Source organism: Rhea americana, unplaced genomic scaffold, assembly GCF_003343005.1.
Source record: "Rhea americana isolate MKP2758 unplaced genomic scaffold, rheAme1 scaffold_359, whole genome shotgun sequence".
NCBI lineage: Eukaryota > Metazoa > Chordata > Aves > Rheiformes > Rheidae > Rhea > Rhea americana.
Genome location: NW_028186489.1, coordinates 183,497 through 204,100, shown reverse-complemented (window position 1 = coordinate 204,100; position 20,604 = coordinate 183,497).

The following is a 20,604-nucleotide window of genomic DNA, read 5'->3' as shown; positions in this document are numbered from 1 at the left end:
ATGACTGGTGAGGGTACGCAGAAGGGCAAGAACCTATGTTGTATTTGCATAACTGACAGTTGAAAAAACAATACTTTCAATTACAAACTGAGAAGATGGTGCACAAGAAACACKGAGATAGAGATTCCTTTAATCCTACACTTTCAGTCACATGATGGGACAGGACCACACTTTGAGCCAATCTGATCATCTTCCCATAGATATGGGATTCTGCTGTGATTCCCTAACTGCTGTGGAATGCTGGTAATAACAAGCAGGGTTTATCACTTCATCTGGATTTTACAGTATTAGAATATTTCACATTTCTTTAGTCTCATTTACCATGGGGAATTTAAGCAACCTGACCAGTGAATCCACATGACCAATATTGCCTTTTCAGGAGTATACTGTAAAGATTAGGAATGCCTGAAAATGGATTGCAGCCTTCAAATAGTTATTTACTTTAACCCTGAAACTATCTCTACAGCTTATGCAAAAAGTCTTTGTCCTCACTTTCAGTAGCTTGGTGCACACTGAAGAAATTTACAGTTGAAATTTTTTCAATGGTCTAAATACACAACAAGCTTTCCTAAGCTTTCAATGTTGTAATATATGCACACAAATACACTGCACTTTTAGGAAATACATGATATTTTTGTACAAGTACTGAGAATATAGAGAGTCTCCCTTCCTTGATGCTTGTTCTGTGAATACTTTTCTGGCTCTCTRAACACTAGCATGGTTGTTTGAACTTGCAGTCTGTAGTTCAATCATTCCTTCCAGAAGCTGCTTCTGTAACATAAGGAATTCACCTGCTCCTTAGCTGATGGCACTGTGAGATTACAAAAGATTTAAGCCAAGGTTTTTRTTTAGTCAAATCTGTAATGGTATAAAATCAGATTATTTATAAATACCATTTTTTGAGCAAAATGTACTGGGATCTTTACAACAAAATGCTGCATTTCATAGTTTCTCAGAAATGAGACTTAAGAAAGATGTTAGCTGTTCTATTGTGTTTCCCTAGTGAGATTTTTCCACAACGTGAGTGAAAGTGTCATGCTGACTAATTATAAATGCTGTATTATTTACCTATTTTTTCATTCACAAAGAATAAAACAATATGTGCTTGATTTGGATGCTGATTCTTAGACAGTGACAAGGAAAGATCTGAATACATGAAAGATAAGAGGACTTTGTGCCTTGAATTCTCTCTCAGAAAAGGTGAGTGAGTACATATGTGAGTCACGAGACCTTACACTTGTATTTAAGGTCTGTCCCTTACTGTAAGTATAGAAACAACTACGTAGCCTCCTGTTGCGGAAGAAGGAACAATTTCATAATTCATGAATATTCTATTTCCTGGTAGCATGGTTACCCTTATTTCCATAAACATATTATGCACCATGACCCTAAAAGTGTAAATCAGGCTCACAAAGAAGAAATTCTGCATGGAATTGCAGCAAGTGGGTTGGTGGGAGCTTGGGATCCTGGGGGTGCCTGGATTTTCTCTTGCCTCTCTATTAAGCTGAAGGATCTGCACTGAAATAACCAGCTCGTTTCCCACAGTTTATTGGCGATGTGAAGAATGCTACTGACCTTAGCTGGACTGGAATGATTATTTAGCCATTTAGCTGTGGTAGATGACGTTATTACAAGTTCCTTCTAGAGATCCTGGCTGTACTTCATCAGTTTCCATGCTAGTGCATGTATGCATGATGAACATATCACAGCAGTGGTTTAATGGGTATAAACAATTAAGCAATTATAAATCAATGAGCTCTGTCTGGTATTATAATAATTGCATTTTAAAAGGCACTACTTAGTCGCAACTTAGGGATTATTTACAGGCAATAATTTAGGTCAAACTGACTTCCTCTTGTTACACAGAGTATTTGTATGAGCAGCATGTCAAGCAATAATTAATGTATGGTAAATCTAATTGCATATTGTACTGCAGTGTGTTATTAACCTAGAGAATATGATCTTGTATCTATCACTGGTTATATTTTAAGCAAAAAAAAAATGCATATCTTAAAGTGTATTGTCTGAATATGTCACACCTCAGTTAGGTATCATGTGCTTCAGGGGTTTTTTATTCAGCCCACAAGAAGGGCAATAAAATAATAGGAAAAGGAGTATGGCATATTCCATACATGAAGCAGTCTTATGAGGAAAGAATAGATGGGGAAAAAAATCATGCAATCTTTTTACAGGATTATTCCCTACAGTATATTTCCCAGTGCTTTGTCTGGTCTAGTTTGCAAAGATGCAAATGATGTCAGTTTTATTGCTCCCCTTAGGGGAGTTTATTCCAGTCTRATAACATTCAGAGTTAGGAAATTTTACTGATGTTCAAACTGTTTTTCTTTACCTGACTTTACCCCATTGCTCCTAGTTGTAAACTCCCACAGGCAATTCTAAATAGTTCCTCTCCTTCCTGGGTGTTCTGAGCCAAGCTATACATAAGTATTTCTTTTAATCTTTCATCTAAGTCAGTCTTAAGTGATGGACATCTGGGCCTCCTCACTGTCTGATCGCTGCCCTGCGTTCGTGTGTATGTCCACGCRGAGGTAGCGCACTCGCTAAATGGTCGCCCGATACAATGTGACCCCTTGATGCCTGCTGAACGATGAAGCGCACTTCTGAGAAAGGATTTCTTTTCCAATTAGCAGAGGGAAGAAAGTCACCTGCAAGGCTAACTGCTCTGAGAAAGGTGAATTTGTAGAATTGGCACAGAATCACCAAGGTGGGAAGGGACCTGAGCAGGTTTCTGGTCTGACCTCCGTTGCTGAGCAGGGCTAGCACTGAATGCACACTGRTGCTCTCAGGTCCCTGTCCAGGTAGGTCTTGAAAACCCAGACGGACAGAAGTTTTGCAGCCTTTCCCGATAACTTGTTYCAATACTGAATTTTCAGTGAACACTTTTTTTTTTTTCCCTTCACTCTTATATCCAGTTAGAACCTAATCTTAAAACTAGTAGCCTTCTGGGATTTCTTTTAGGTTTGAGGTACCCTATTTAAGTGAGCACAATAGTGGCAAAAGGTGGCAGCATGAATTATCAGTAAAATGCCTCATGAAAGGTAGCACAAGCTTCTCCAGTTTTGGGTCAGATGAACGTTGAAGTTCTCTTCTCTTTGTGGGTTTTGTTTTTTCTGTCCATGACTATTTTTTTTTCTATTGCATTAGATGATAAACTTGATAAGAAAATGTAGCTGTTTGAATGACTCTGAGACGACATAAGTTTAAAATTGGCTTGTGTTATAATATGACTAAATTCTAAGGTGTTTTAGAAGTCATTCCATGAAATATTGAAAAGTTTCTACGGTTTCATAAAATAAGAAATATTGTGACTGTTGGTAGTAGCATTGTGTGATCTCACTGCTGGTAGGAAAAGCAAACTCTTCTATAGGAAATGGTGACTCTTCTTACTGATTGTGAYCCCTAAATCAGATCACCTCAGACATCTCTGAAGGGGGGATTGCTTTTAGACCCAGGTGTTGCAACCAGCTTGGTTGCTGTGCCCCATGCTTCATCTCTGAGGACATTTGACCTGTGCTCCCCTTGAAGGGCAGGGCTGTGCTATGCAGAGCCCTCCCAGCATCATCTCAGCAGCACAGACCTCTGTCTCATTGCTGCCAGCCCTGGATAACTTGGTCATCTTCCAGTGCCCTCTCCTGAAACAGGATCAATGTATTTCAGTTTTGGCAGACTTAGTCACTGCCTTGGAGTTGCAGCTGTCCTGGCTGGAGGTGAYGCTGATGAAGAGATAACACACTTCCTTTTTGGCAACGGGAAGCGTAGTGAACAATCTTGTCTTCAGACTGACAAGCTCCAGCTCTTTCAGTCATTCAAAGACCTCTGCCTGTTCCTCTTGCTTTCCTGGGTGTCACTTCTAGTGACTGGTGTATTTGTTGAAGTGATCCTTAGCTTTAGGCTCAATTTTCTAGTTAAGATCCTACTAACGCTGAAGAGAAGCATYGAGGGTATCTTGCAGACTGTTTTGCTTTTCATGTCCAAGAGTGGTGTCAGCTGCTTGTTGTCGTTGTGGCAGTGCAATGCTTACTGCTGAGCAGCTTGTGATCAGACACCTCCCCTGCCTCCATGTATCCAGAACTGTTTTCCAGGCGGTCATTCCTGATTCTGCTTTTGTAGAGTTGAACCCTTCTGAGGGTTCAGTTCTGTGCACTTGACCCTATTATTAAACTGTAGTCTGCTTTGCCTTCAGATTAGTTCTCTAATTTCCTTATTGATGACTGTATTGGTTAGCATCTTTCTCTGAGGCTGTTCTCTAGTATTCTATTTAGAAGTAAAGATTTTGTAAACTGTAGTTGTAGTACTCCAAAAGAACAGTGTGCAAATACTATGAAACAAAATTAAATCTGACGTTAAAGTCATTGTATTTTTAATAAGGGAAACAAGCATTAGTTTATGAAGCAATATATGTGGAAAGGTAAGTAGAACACATGCTTTATGAACAGATGCTATGGAAAAATGACTTGACATGTTCTTACAATATAAAATTTTCAAATAACAGGGATTAAGTATTTCACACAAGGCCACCCATGGAGCAATTTCACATACTAACAAAATGAAACATCTATGTTTCAAAGCAACTACACTTGTTTTTCATTTGACAAAAAATTTCTTTTACAATAAGATTATTTTTGTAGAGGTGTATGGGTATAGCTAGAACCCAGACTAGTAAGTGAGGGATACCATAATATTCTTTAGAAGAAATATTTCAAAGGGGACAAGGTATTTCAAAAAGGTTGGCTTCTACTTAAGAACCAAAATAACTAGCAACATGCTAAAAGAATTTTAGCACATGTAGCTTTGAGCAAGTCTAAAAATTTGCCTACAAGGGTACATGCTGAACATTTGAAAGAAAAAAAGCCTACTATTCTTGAGCTCTTTAGAAAATCTGGCTACATTTTAGACAAATACCTGTTCTGTGATCTCTTGCCCTTTGGTATACCAAAGCTTTGTGTGCTATTTGATGACTGCTTGTTGTCAGATGTTTATCAGCTTTTAGTTGGCTCTAAAAATAAGTGAGGGGGTCTCTTTAGATTTTGTGGAGATGGAGATAGAACCTCATGATAGAGGAAGACTTTATACTTAACATTTTTGAGCAGCCAGCCAAGTGATTAGTCAAATTTGTCAGTCCCCTGGGAGGACCTGGAGCACTAGTCCAAAGGCAGGCCTGGAGAGCCTTTCTCACATTCCAGTCCTTACTTACCTCAAGGCTTCATAGCTTTACTAATGTTACCAAGAAATATTTGCTTGTGTTTTTCCACTACCAAATGGCAAGAAAATGCTCCTACCTTTAATAGTGATACAAGGAATGAATAGTCAGTTTATAATGTACATCAAAGATAAGGACTATAAATCAAACCACTGCAGAATAAATTATTACCGATAAAAGAATAAGAATATGCTTGGATAAACCCAACATTTTATGAAGAGCTGGCTAACTTTTAAACATTATAAACAATTGCCGTATTTGAAGTCCAGTTTAGGTTTAGTATAGTGATTATTTAATATGGTTTCTGTATGGCATTCATGCTTTTGAGGTATACTTCTTGGAGACATCATTCCTGTTTTCAGTCCTGCTGTTGATGCTGTGAGCCTGGAAGTTCTTTACCAGCCTCCCACCTTCTAAAATACATTTGAAGTGACTAATACTCCTTGTGTATTTAATTAACAATGAGAAACTTGTAGCCTTCCAGGATTTCTGAACATGTAGAAGCCTTATTCAGATCCAGATTGGATGGACAGCTGTATCTTGGCTGACCTGAAGGCGTGGTAGGCAAAACCCAGGGCTGCTCATTAAAGTATACCCTGCTTTAAAATATCATGTGGTCAGCTAGCAATGCCTATGCCTGAAAGACTGCCTGAAAGAGCACTACTGCATCCCTTTTCAGTCTTTTTCGTTATGTAAAAATGGCCCAGTGTTTTGAACATGTATCTTGTGCTGCACTCAAAGGATGTTGAATATCCAGGAGTAGTAATTATTTACAGCACTAGGTGGTTAACTTGCTCTTATATCAACTACCAGTCTTATCCTGATTAATCGGTATTTATTCTGCATTCCACATCTCTATTGACCTTTAAAAATATTCTTTGCTACCAATCAGAAAATTGCACCCAGTAGCAATTATTTTAGATCTTACTGGGATGATTAATTGGTTTGTTTTTCAACTCAGTGGGAATGGTAGACATTTTTCGATGCATTTCTCAAAATTACATGAAAGTGGTTTCTGAGTCATAAAAGTGGTATAACTGACTGTAGGTGGAGTGCTCTGGGCTTYGTAATAAAAGAAGACTAATACTTCTTTTTAGAAGTTATTTGTTTACTTACTCCTCAGCTTCTTTCAAAAATTGTACAAGAGATGTTTAGATATAGTAGCAAGGTAAAGATACGATTGCATAATAGATATGGTTTAGGCTGTGTTTTAATCTTTACTGAATCTTTTTACTAAATAGTGAATGATATGTAGCTGATGGAAGAGATGCAGGAAAGAAAGRGCAGCTGTGTTTTGACTGATTCTATAATATTGTAGTTATGTTTCTAAATCTGTGCCAGGTGCTCCGACAACTCTAGCTAGGTTTTATTTTATGTGGATGTAAATAAATAAAGATTGTGGTTAATTTCCCTGTTTTCTGAAATAAGAGTTTGTAGGTATTAATGAAAACAATGTTAATTGAAGCCTTTTAAAAAAAAAAAAAAGAGGAGATCTGATTATTGGAACTGTGCAGCTAAAGTAATGGGGTGCTTGAGAGGGTGACTGAGCATCTAGGAAGAAGGTGAATCAGTARGTTATTTAAAGCCAAAAGTCTGGATATGTCTTCATTAAGAAAGACATGAAAGCCAGGAAATGACCAAATGCAGCCTTCAAATACATATGGCATGAATACATGGTGCAGACCATGACTGGAGCTAGCATGGATATATATTGTATGGGTAAGCCATTAATCAATAGAAAAGTGCATTGTAGATTCATGATAGAAGCTAGGCAGTAGCAAATGCATGGCAAAATGTATAAGGAAGAAACTAAATGTAAATAAAGTGGTGGTGGGGAGAGACTGYGTATGAATTTTGTGACTCAGCTGCTTGAGAGCTTGGCTGTAGCATGCTTCATCCCTTACTAAACTGCATCAGGAAAGGGAATCTGGGCAACAAATCTGGTCCAGATTTAAATCTGTGGTTAAAGGAGGCTAGTGAGGGAGAGTCCCTGACAGATGGGAGAGGGGGGCTTCTGACCAGGACACAGGACTAATGGATGGAGAGTCAAATCTGGAAGAGCATCCAGGGAGGGTCCAGGATAAGTGGGACTAGGGCATGGCGGGGAGGAGACGAGTTGCAGCTGAGAATGGCACACATACCAGCTTTAGGAAGGCTTAATTATTTCATTCTTATGAGTTTATTAAAATTAAATATTTCAATTTAAATCTAGTTTCAGTCAACTAAATAAAATCAGATACAACTAATATGGTATTATCAGCTCACAAGTAATTGTATCTAACATAGCCTAAAGTTCTCTCCACTGAAAGTGCAAAAGCAAATGGGAAAAACAATCTTGTTGGAAACAACTGAGATTTTAGAAAATGTGACTGCATTTCACATTTCATGAAAAGTTTATATTTGGTTCTAAGCAGCCTGTAAACTCAAAGTTGTAACAAATCTCTCAATTTTCCTTTCTCTGTGATGATAGTTCTTGTGCAATTTGCATTTCAACATCCAGCTTTGCTTTCTGGACTGCAGCCCTACTGGAGCACAATCAATCTGGGGATAAACAACAAAGAGGATGTAAGTATATGTACTCATAGGAGATGAAAATTAAAACTGTTTTCCAGCTTATAGACATTAAATGGGCTAGAGTCAATTAACAAAATTATCTTCTACCATACACTATAGCAGTTAATTTATTAGTTGCACGAGGAGTGATCACCTCATGCAACTTAACCAATGCTGTTTCTTCCCCCGATAAACAGAAGTCTTAAATCTTTTATCTCCTGCAGTAAGTACCTAGCAGCAGAAACAAGTTATTGCCAAAATCCATAAATCTGATGCCTTATCCCCCTCTAATCCCTCTTCTGTGATGCTCATGAACCACTCCCGTTAGGTAGGCAAGTATTGAACTGCAGTGAAGTCTGTTTGCTTTACAGTTATTCAGTCTTTCCAATCCACTCCCACCTTGTAGTTTCTGTTCCATCAGTGTCTCTTATCCTGAGTGATAAGAACTGTTAGATCTCTGATGCTGGAACACTTTCCTATGATTTTTTGCAAAACACCTAATTAAAGTAGGCCCTTTCATTGGGATTTCTAGGTGCAGCAATAACGTAAATAGTAAACAATAACTTTATAAGATTAGCATTATCTCTAACCCAAAAATCTGAAAGTGAGGCTTCAGGAGCAGACGAATTGCAATACATTCAGAAGAACAGAGCAGCACTGATGACACTGAGGGGCCACGACCAAATTTCATCTGTCAAATCCTGCCCAATCATATAGAGACACACTATTAGATTTGGGGAAGTTCGCATGTTTAAACCTATATTGCTCACTCTCAGAATGCTGTCCAGACAAGGGAGTTAGAATAAAAAGGACCTCTATCAGAAGATGCTTTCTCCCCCCCCCCCCCCACAGTGAATTAATTTCCTCACATTTGGGTCTAATTTATTTATTATTACTAGTCTCTGGTTGGACATCATGCACAGCAAAGATTCCCATGTCGATGTAGCTTAGGACTAAAATGCAGCCTGGGATCTCATGTTTGAGCCACATGTTTTTAGTACAGCAGCCTATTTTGTCYTGCAGTGAAAGAATCTTGTAACAGAAGCAGAGTAAGACTCTTAACTTCTCCTATAAGGTTTAATTATAGGAGAGGTGAAAAGTCCTTAGAGGTGAAAGTCCTGGGTCATAACCCCAATGTAGCATGGCTTTTAGCATGTCACCTTGGCTGTGATATCAATAATTGGGTCAAAACGAGCAATAAAAATGAATACCTTGTGCATCACTGAGCCGGGAGGAGAACATTATGTCTTTTGAGACCTCTGTGTAACTCGTCATACCTGTTCTAAAACGAGTATGTTCCCTGGGAAGCATTAAAAGAAACAGACCTTACCTTAGTGTCTAATCGTAATAAATGACAGGCTGGGTTAATTATTACTTGGTAATTCTTTATTTAAACTTTGTACAAAGATTCATTTGCAGCAGATTCTTTCATGCAGAACATAAAAGATATAATTGTGTGCAGAGTGGGCGTGGTGTTTCCCTAGGACAAGTAAGGAATAACTTGTCTATATACTTGCCCTATATGAAAAATATGCATGCTGTGCTTGTACAACGTAGTTGTACAAAAATAAGATCATTTCCATTAGTATTTGCATAAAGTGAGGAAAATAAATTCCTTGGCATTTGGGGGGTCACTCTTCTCAGCTCCGATACATAAGGGAGCAAGAAACAGTTGTGTTTGCACAGTGCTGCAGCGACTTAATGAAACCTTCTAGATGCAGTCTAGATCTTAATCCTTCCTCACTTCCAGTACTTCTGAATTAGTTTACCATCTTCTTGTAGATCTTGTTAAAAATATGTCGGGCCAGAATTAGCTTCCAGGCTGTTCATTAAYCTGCCCTAGGGATGGGAAAAAACAATTTTGTATAAGACCACTTCTACTCAGATGACTGAAACTGTCTTTTTGCCTTCAAGAATTGTCACAGACAATATGTCACAGGATCGCTTTTTTCTGAGCCAAACGGTACGTGTAGTGTTCTATGCATACTTCAGGTGATGTTGTTTCGCAAGGGAATTAGTAACAGAGGTACTAGGCATGTGGAATGATGTATGTGGAGAAAAAATTCAGAAGTCRCTTTGGAAAATTCTGATGTTTTTATTACAAAATAATGCAGTGTCCTGCAAAAGATGTAACACTAGTTAATTTTCAAATGTCTTGCTTATTCTGAAAAATATTATTCTTTATATAAAAAACCAAAAAACTCTCAAGGGTCTGGACTTGACTTGCTTGGATTGTAATCGAGTTTCCAAAGGAAACAATAGGATCTCATTGAGACCAACCGAACTAGATGTCAAAATCATAGCTCACTTCCAGGCAGGCATTAAGGACTTCTTCCAGAAAACTCTGCTTCTCACAGCTGTTGTCTTCTCTCCTCAAGCTAGTTTTTTTTCCACTTACTTTTTTTCCTTCCTACAGCACTCTTACAGATTTTAAACTTGAAGTCACTGCCCTGTTTTCCTGGCCCTCGCCTAGCTCAGAAACTGGTTGTTAATCTGGTGGCATCTCCCTGTACTTGCTCTTGATTTCTAGAATAGCATAAATCTCACTCTGAATTTCAGCCTTGTCTTCAGGTTGACTCAAGTCGAGACCAGTCACCTCAGTCATTGCTGGATGATGTCTGTTAGTAACGTTTGGGCCAATACAAGTGAGTAAGAGAACAACAGAAAAGTTGTTGTCATGGCACTGGCAACTTCATTAGTTTCTAGAGGGAGGAGAAGGGAAGAAAAGCAGCTACCTTCACTCCAATGGATAAGGAATGATGTGCTTAGTCTGCTGCTTTGTATGTGGCCTGCCTATAGCAGCTGTCCGTGTGTGACAGTCCTGTGGATGAAGGGAACCATGCTTTTCAAAGGTGCTAATCAGTAGTTTTAATTAGTGTTAAACTTACTGGCCCCCAAGGCAATCTTCTTTATTAGTAGCACTTCTGTGCAAGTGTTTTGGGTTCCCAGGCACCTATCCTGCTCTGCAGGGATCCCTGCGCTGCAGAGCGCTGCTTATCTCTGGAAGGCCCAGGACACTCGATAGTACTGCAAGAGAAATGGAAGCAATTACAGAGGGAAGGAACTTACTTTTCCAGGAAGGAAAAGCGGATGGTACAATGCTGGCCTGCCACAGGGTGCTCACTGGTTCGCAGCACGGCCAGTGCTTTTTCTGCTATCAGTCATATTTAGAAGGTAAATAATTTTTCTACCTTCTGCTTTTTTTCCTGCCCCTTAGATACTCTTGTTCAAGTCCATTGTCTTATTCTTTTTTTAATGTTTATGCTTTCTTATGTACATATCTTAAGCTCCCAAATATCCATCCCCTCCTTAAGTTTTTATCACATTTGACTTTTTTCCTCAGTAGGCTTGTATTTTCCTCTTTTATTCCCTTTCTCTCCTTTATCCTCTCCTATATATTTTTTCCACTGTTCTCCAGTATTATACTTACCTATTAACTTCACTTAAGCAGTCTCAACTGAGCATGAGGTCCTATTACGTCAATCGCAATCTACAAAACATGGCAGAAAGGAATTTTATCCCCTTTTTACAGATAAGGAAAACGTAGATTTGGCCATTCAGTGCCTTGACCTGACCCACGTAAGGAAGCTGTGATGTTTTGAGACTTGAGCCCATTTCTTGCGAATCCTAGGGATATAAGGCTATTTTCTTTCCCTCCTCCAACCCTCCCTTTTTCCCCTCTAGTGTGCATTCTCCTTTCCCTTTTCCTCTGTTCCTCTCCAGAGAGAACAACAATTTATTCTATGGTTACTACCCTTTGACCACTTTGACTGGATCTCTTTCTACCCAAATCAGTGGCAATCATGTCAGGTTACAGGATGTTTCATCAGCTCCAGMATACCTGTATTGTGTAACTCAAAGTTGAACAGTACACCCATCCTGAAATAACACTAGGCACACAAGTTAATTGCATGGTTACTGTGGGGGGGGGGAAATGCAAATTATTTGATGGTAACTACACAGTGACCATCAGCAGTGACTGTAGCTTGCTTGTTTAACTTTGGGATAATACACCCAGTGCTTGCAACGTATCAATAATCATGTAATTGACTTCTGTGCAAACAAAACTAGTCATTTTTGAAGAATACTTGCACATAAGCTAACACAGCCAGAAAAGGCCACTCCTGCTACCTCCATAAATGTTTCTGACACCAGTTAGTTTCCTCAACAATGCGAGGGAAGTAGAAGGTGTATGTGTGGGGGGGAAGTAGAATAAATGTGTTCGTTGAATTCTACCCACACTCTGCTGTGGGRCAATGAGGAAAGATGCACAACTGGAGGAGGAGGAAGAAAAGAGGTGCTTGATCAGCATGTATAAATGATCAAATCTTTTAATTTTTGTTCTTTTTCTCTTTGGTAAATTATTTGGGTGAAGYGAAGGCTATTTGAATTAAATGGTGAAATGTGTAAGCATGCTTAGATCTACCTTCTTCACAGAGCGGAAGGATTGCTGCTCTGTCACTGAGTTATTACCACCTCTGGCTCTCCCAACCTAAACTTCCACTTCTGAGAGCAAGGTTGAATTGGTTTCTATCAATAGGAGTGGAAAGTAAATGATCAATATGTCCAGTGATCAGATTCTAAGGTTTTAGCATGAGAACGAAAGTTTTGTCAATAAAAGAAGGGAGGGGAAAGAACTTTAGGCTTTCTAAAATTAAATCAAGAGCCATTTTTTATTAATTTGAGTAGTTTTGAATCAATAATTCTGGCAAGTTTTACCATCCATGCTTGGGCGTGGACATAAAAAAAAGTCCCAGCCTAAGCCTCTAAGTTTAACTTTACAGTAAATGTGCAGAAGGATCAACATCAAAATAAAATGAGACATGAATAAGTAGCTGTTTATTCTAGGTACAGCTCCCTTGCCCTGACAGGACACACTGTTGTATGAGCCTTTCCTTTATTTTCAGTTCATCTTAAACTCCTTCCAGTCAAAATAAGGTAATGCTTATTGCAGTAACATTATGTTCAAAAAGGCACAGTATACCWGTGTTACTAGGTAGTCTTAAAAATTACACTGGGTTACCTGTACGCATGTCTGCATTTGAATCAGGCCTGTAATCATTTCTCCTAGGTGAATATCAGGATGCTGCATCTGGAGAATGTGATGCAGCGTCTCAAGTGCTAGTGTAATGCAGCAGAGCTTGTGGAAATATTATCTGCTAGTAATTCACAGCAGCTGTTGTCTGTCTGTAGTTAGCTGAGGTGCTTCATTATTAATGGCAATTGRAAGGGAGTTGTTATGCTGTATGAAAGCATAACGAGATCTCAATCTACTATTGAGTCATAAGAGCTGCTGGCGTGGTGCTTTTTTCTTCAATAGTAAGTGGTTGGAGAGCAACCTTTGGGCATGTTCCTGCAGCAAAGCTTGCTCTTCTAGGGAAAAGGATTATCAATGCAAATTACATGGAAATGTTTATTAAAGGTTACTAATTCAAAAAAATGAAAAATTTGCCAAGAGGAATGATTAGTAAAAGCATGTCATCTATGTCAGGACTATAAGAATCACTGAAAGCAAAAGAAGTAAAAAGTTTTTTGTTAAAAGGAAGGCCTGGCAGTTGTAATTGTTCATTTCCTTAAATTTTCTTTTTAAACTGCCTATTCCTACCTCTGAGGACTATTTTCAAGCATCTTAAGCACTTCTGTTGTAGGTACCTAATCCGTAGTGGCCTTGTTCATTCCCTTACTTCCTTCTAGGATTGTGTGTAGTCACCAAAAGCCTCAGGTGACCAAGCACCTAGGTCAAACCTAAGCTGTTTCCAGAACCAGGATCTTGATGCCTCTTTGGAGAGGGTGAGCACATCTGGAGCCAGCTCTCAATAAAATATACCCATTCTCACAACCTTCAACTCTTTCTTCTACCCAAGGGTCTTCAAATCTACATCTCCCATGATAAAAGCCTATGCTGAATGATAGTACTTTCACTTCTTCCTGTTGGATCACTTTTAAGTTTAACCTAAGAACAGTCACATGCAGTCTCAGAACGTATTTATAAATTAAATAGGGATTAGAAATCAAGTCTCTACTCTCCCACATAAATATGTTGGTTGCCTAGGGATTAATCAATCAGTGCCCATTACTATCTCTTTCTAATCCAATGAATATTTTCATAGCATCCTCAAGGGGAAGGAACAGGAATACTCCTAACAAATTCAGAGTAACTCTACTTCCATCTTTTTTCAAGGAGATGGGAGAGACTTGATTGAATCTCCACGTTCCAGAAAGGTACCAATTTTTCATGATCGTGGATGAGACCATTAACTGCTCAAGTACCATAGCAAGGAGCTGGGACTACTGTCTTCTACTCCTCTGAAATATGAGAGCAATCCCTGCTCATGCTTTCAAGGACAGTGCTTAGTTCTATCTGTTTTCAGGAAAGTGTGCTGGATGGAGATTTCTCAAACAAGAGGAGACTCCCCGCTGCTCTTGCTCAGTCACTTAACACCCTGATAGGGTTTACTCTTAAGACCTACCCTTGTTCATGATGTTTGCTAGTGGCTGTTCATTCTACTTTGCACCTAGCTTGTATTTTTAAAAACTTAAATCTTACACCTTTGAATACCAGAGCTTTCACAAGAAAGTTGATTGCAAGCATCATGAACCTCCTTTTCCAGATGGGCTATAAGAKCTTGAAAGATGTATAAGTACAAAAGCTTAGCCTAAAACCTTCACAGAGCTTAAGAGGATCATTATGAATCAAAGACCTGATACTACTTCTCTGAACAGGAGTTAGTTTTATCCAGCAGGGAAATCCCACCTTTATCCTCCAAAAACTCAAGCATGGAAGCCATAGCCTGGGGATGAGAGGGAGGCTGCTGAGACTCTCATACTGCTGTGCTCACTTGGAGCTGAAATTAGTCCATGGGTTGCTTTAGTCCTAAGAGACTGTTCAGGTTGTGGAAGCCAGTTTACAAGGGCACCTACAAATCCCAGAGGAAGTCTTGTACCCTCTGCCCTGAAACCACTGTCTCCTCTTGGCCCTTGATACAGAATCTGCAGTAGGATCCTCTAAGGAAGGTTTCAGCTACTTGCATTACTTCCTGTCCATGATAAACTATCTCTGGGATAATCTTAGTTTTGGGGATATTCTAATCCTTGCTTGGAATGTAAACAATCTAGACGAGGGAAACTTAATATTACTAGTCACTCTGGAAGAAAAGTACATTTTCAGTACATAGCTGAGCAGGCATGAAAATCAACTCGTAAAATTATCCTGATATTGTCCTTTCCTGGTTCTTGATCTCTCTACATTAGCTTCTGAGCACATTAAATTTGCATTTACGTCTTAAAGCTTATTGCCCATTATAGGATTAAGCTTATCACGCAATCTTTTGACCTAGCTGCCATCTGTTGCATGAGGCTTAAGCCCGGGCACTCGCTACTGGTTCTGCTCAGAGCATGAAATGCTGCTCCACAGCTATTCATCTGTCATCTTCACTAAACTCCTGAGCTCTTTACAACCACTTTTGTCTAACATGTGGTTTCTCTGCTATTCATGTGCAAGAATATTTTCATCTTCCCTGGTGTATTTCTTTGAATACCTAGGCTTTATACCTATTTCACACTGTTTTTTAACTGTTTATCTTCAATAATGCTGAGCAGAAAAATATACTCACAAAATCAGTGCTCATTTTTTCACGTTCATGGTGGAATCCTTTCATCTATGTAAAAAAAAAAAAAAAAAAAAAAAAAAGTATTCCTCCTTTCATCATAAACCAGCTACTGTGTGTGGACACTTCTTTCTTGGAGAAATCTTTGTAAAGCTGTCCCCATGCTGTTAGGATCAGTTTTGAATATGGCGCAAGGAAAAAAATTACAGAGAACTAGGAAAAAGAACTAGGAGCACTGGAGAGATCTATAGAGCTTTGTAGGATTTCTTGAAGTGATGCTGGCAATGGCCAGTCATTAATAGTGGTCAAGCAAGGTGGTAGTTTGGGGAGGGAAAGAAAGAAAAAAAAACAGTAGATTAAATCTTCTGATAAGCTTCCTCATATAGGATTTTTTTTGTATCCACATGTATAAAAAAAAAAATATGATTACGGACAGCTCAGCACATGTAATGCTTTACATGACATAAAGCCACAATTGTGGTCTCAGTGCTGCAGCCTGGGACCTCTAGCCAGTTTGAGCTGAGCACGGACTATATATTTTGGGGAGTCAATAAATTAAAATATAGCAGTGGTGAGTGTCTCCATCCTTTGTCTCCGTATGGGAACAGATTGGGATGAACTGTCACTTCATTTTGTTGTGCAATTGATTTTGTGCAATGTGAGTTTCAGGTTTCACTAAGTTATCAACTATTGTCTGGTCTGATGTGGTTTAGTTCATTTTCTTCAGTATTTGATAGTTTTGTTTTTAATATTTTTCAAATTTTAGGTGAAGCTAGTGTTAACTACTTAAAACTTCTAGATTTTTTTTCTTTTCCAAATATAGTGATCTCTGATATTGAGTATCAGACATTTCATATAGGACAATGCATCTATTAATGTAGGTTAGTGGTGTGACTTCTTTTATCAAGAACATTAGACTAGCTATCCAGTCTACTGGGATTGCACTGTTTTAATTGTAGCTAATGTAAAATAAAATACAGTACTACTACTTGTAGTACTACTTCTTGTACCTACAGTGAAGGTATTTTATTAATGTTTCTGCGGCAATAGATAGCGGTCATCATTCTATTTATCTAACTATTCATCTACTAATGTTGCTACCATTGCTACTAAATGCTTTCCGATTTAGGTGCCTGAGGTGCTAATTACATTCTCTCTTCTTGCTTTTACTACAATTAAGTAAATCATTTACTATCACAATGTTTGTCCTTCTCTCACTTTGTGTTAGAAAGATTATTCTCCTCTTACTCTATGGCTTGAGGCTTGATACCCTGAGCTGCCACTGCAATGTCATTGAGCTGTTCCTCCTCCCTCTTTTCCCTCTGTTCAGAAACTGCAGCAGTTGTCCCTTTCCTGCTCCGACATGTCTCTTTGCATCCCCTTTGGACCTAACTCTAGTAAGCATGACAGTAACCATTTGCTTTAGTGGTGCTTTTTTTGTTTTCTTTTTGTTAAACTAATTTCCTGGCAGCTAGGCATTCAGCTTCAGAGAACTTCCTCATCCAAGTTGTGTTTAAAATATATATATCTGGGGTCTCCAAAACTCCTGACCATGAACCTCTAAGCCTGTTTACATAGAGGAGGTACTAGGTGACAAGTGTACTTTAGTGTGGCAATGGGATTCTCTGAATTTAAAGCACAGCTGGATTTAAAATAGAACTCGGACATAAAGCCATGACTAATTATTAATCAGTTCAGAACACTTAAGCATCTTGACTCTTTAAATTGCTAATGTACTTTCTCTTGAGGCCCTTTTGTCAAACTCCTACGTGGGCACTCCTTTATTTACATAGACGTTGAATAAAATACCTGTATTATGAAATCTCATTGTTTTTGGCTATGTTTTTCATAGGTGCAGTCCTTAACCCTTATTTTTGTGGTGCGTTAGATGCTTCAGAAGTTATCATAACCTGAAGGCAAAGGCATTAAATAAAATGATGACCCAAGAAAATGTGGTAGCTTGATTTTGAACACATGACAACTCATGGAAAGAAAAAAATATATATATACGTATTTTATTGTATGGATCAAGTTTCAGGGACTGTTAAGTTAAACTTAAAATAACCCTTTTGAAAGTTGTTGAGGATAATGAATTAGCCAGGAGGAGTTAGAGCCTGCTGCTGCCAACTAGAGTGCTTGGGGACTTGAGATAGAAGTGAATGATAAGCAGCAGCTTTCATGCATTCAAATAAATTATATGTTGGGCTTGGCTTAATCCTGGCATCAGAATGATCTCTGGGGTTTTCCCTACATTATCTTAGTCTATGATTATGCAAATTTCCTTTTAATGTAGTGACTCTTTAACAGGAAATTAGTCTCATACTTGCTCATATGTTCTTGTAACCAACAGACGTTTGCTTGCAAAATCCTAAATCGTGTGTCTGAGGAACAGAAGGTATATTAACCCTTTAAGTACCAACATTKAGCAAACATGCAAATAACAGGACATGCTTGCGTGTGTCAGGGATGTAGCAGATGAATCAGGGTAGGGGTAAGTTATTTGTTGCCTAACACAAAAATATTCCTGGGTTTGAAAGTTCAACTAAGTTTACACTTAGTTTCAAAGATGGTACAAAAAATAGGAGAGGGAGAAAAACATCTTACAGCAAAGCAGGATTAAAACAGAGTAAGACAAGGAAGTGAGACAAAGTATAAAGACAAAAGAAATGTAAGCATCAGTGTTAAATACACAGCAACCAGATGAGCCAGGCAGCTGGCTATGATCACTTATCCATGTATGTATATTTATTGCAGTGATGTTCTCTTCTGGGACTGTATTGAAACAGGGACTGTGAGGATGACCTGCTTTGTCTGGAGAACTGRAACTTAGCAATAGGCATCAGATGTTTTGTCCAGAAAGGACAGTTTACTGAAGAATAGTATCCTTTGGGAGGGGCAGGATTAAAGTTGCAAAAGCTGTGATGTTTTAGTTACGGTAGTATTAAGGTGCACGTCTTGAGTCAGCAGGAAAGCTCAGCTCTTCATTTCTTGCTTTTGTAATACTGTGCCAGGTGATGTTACTGCAAGGTAATCTTTCTCTTAAAAACTATGAGTTTATTGTGCAAGAGGTTTTTTTTTCAGGGGGGAAAAAATAGCAGGCATTCAATGTCTACCTGGAACATGCTAGTGATGAGCTAGGGACCTCCACGCTAGCCCCTCCCTGCTTTTTCCCTCTTCAGATTGAAACATACAGAGCTAAATCCTGGGAGTTCCGGGGGAGCTTAATGAAATTCCAGCGTCTGTCTCACTAGTGGGATATAGGTGGTACCTGATTCATTCAAGCTCTTTTGATGGGAGTTTCAAAGTGAACTGTTCAAGGCATGACCGTAAGGTAACACTTGAATCAGCCACAGAATCTAGACTTCCAGCACTTTGCTTTAAATATAAGACTATTCTTTCTTCTATATCCAGTGTATTCTGTTTGTAATTACCAGAAATTACCATTAGAAAAATCAGAGCAAATCTGAGGCTCATCTATGAGAGAAGGCACAACTATTTAAATAGATTCTTGTTGAGCTAGTTTCTGGAGATTAAGCTCTGTAATTTTATCTGTCACAGATGAGAGAAACTTGCCAGTACAATAGCACAGTGTCTTTTTTTTTTTTAAAGTACTTCTCTACAGAGAGAGAGAGTGGATGTTTGCAAATGTTATTCAGTTCAATATGAATTTCTATGGTTTTGCATTAGTAATATCTAGCTGAACATGTTTAGTCCATTTTTGGTATTACACATTAACCAGTCACTACTTTTTTTTTCTGGTTGTGCTTTAGCACAATCTAGCAGATGTTGGAAAAAGTCTGAAGACAAATAGAAAAATTAAATATTACTATTTGGAATTTATTTTGTTTTAAATTAAAATCCTTAGAAAAAGCCAGCTGAAGTAACTCTATTGCCATGGTTTCACTAGCAGTTTCACCTTCTAATAATTTTGCAATACTGCACTCAATATGCTGAACTACAAGCATTTCAGATCTAGTAGAACYAGGTCCCTATGGTAATAACATCAACTGAAAAATAGTGTGATTTTATTTACCACCGGACTGATGAAGTGAATTTTTGGGCAGTACCAAGATAAAAGCCTGGGAGTTTTTTCAACTGGGGGGCTTGGAAACTTGCTCCCTTTGAAAATGCCAGCCAGCCTTCTCCTGGGGTAACATGATCCCAGGACATGAAGCTTTAGAAATTGCCAGTCAGCAAGGGACAGTGTTGACTTAAAATTACACACCAAACACACTGGTTCACTGACTTCTGTGAAAACTTTGATTTAACCAGCATCAAAGCTCAGTCAAAGGCACTGTGATATTGTTACAAGGTTGTAACTTTATTGATTCCATTAACGACYCCACAGAGAGGAGGACAGTATATTTAGCTTTTTTCTATACCAATAAATGGGGATTCTGTGTATCTGAGAGTCCCATACAAATTTTCTATGGTAATTAGATTACTTTGTATTTCRTACTGATTTCAGAAATAATAAGAGTTACAGGTTGTGTCTGGGTAAGGAAGTGAATATTTGTAATTAACACATGATCCCAGAGGAATATATTTGGCAAAAAATACTTTCACTTGCGTCTTTTGCAGTCTTTCAATGTGCACATAGAACAAAACACTTCGAACCATAAAAACCTCTTTATTCTTACAATTCCATCATTATCATGGAATGATATAATTGTCCTATTCTGTCAGCATCATCAGAATACCACAGAAATTCACTTTTTGCAGAGATTTAGCAGTCTAAAGAAAGTACCAAAGGTCAGAATCAGTAGAGGGCAAATAGATTTTATTGCCAAATGGGTTGTCACATCAATAGTTTTCTTCCCCCCCCCCCTTTTTTTGAGCAAGACTCTTAGGAAAAGCATGAAGGAAAACACAATCTGCTTTCCTTTCACGTCTGTTTTGCCTTTGAGATCTTACTTAGATGCAACTTGTGCCTGACTAGAGCAGCAGAGTATGCAGCCTGCCCCTAGTCACACGCTGATCTAAAACTCAGTATTTTTTATGCAAGTTTCTGCTGCAATCTGCATACCATCATAAGATAGAGATGCTGCAAAATATGTATCACTGACAAGTGTTTAATGAGAAACGTGTCAATTAAATACAGTCAACAGGCTGAAGTAACTTAACTATCGCTTCATGAGAATTAAGAACCCCCTCACTTTAAAGGTTGCACATTGCAGGTGCATCACCACTTACACCGGGGAATGAAAACACGCCTAACCGTTA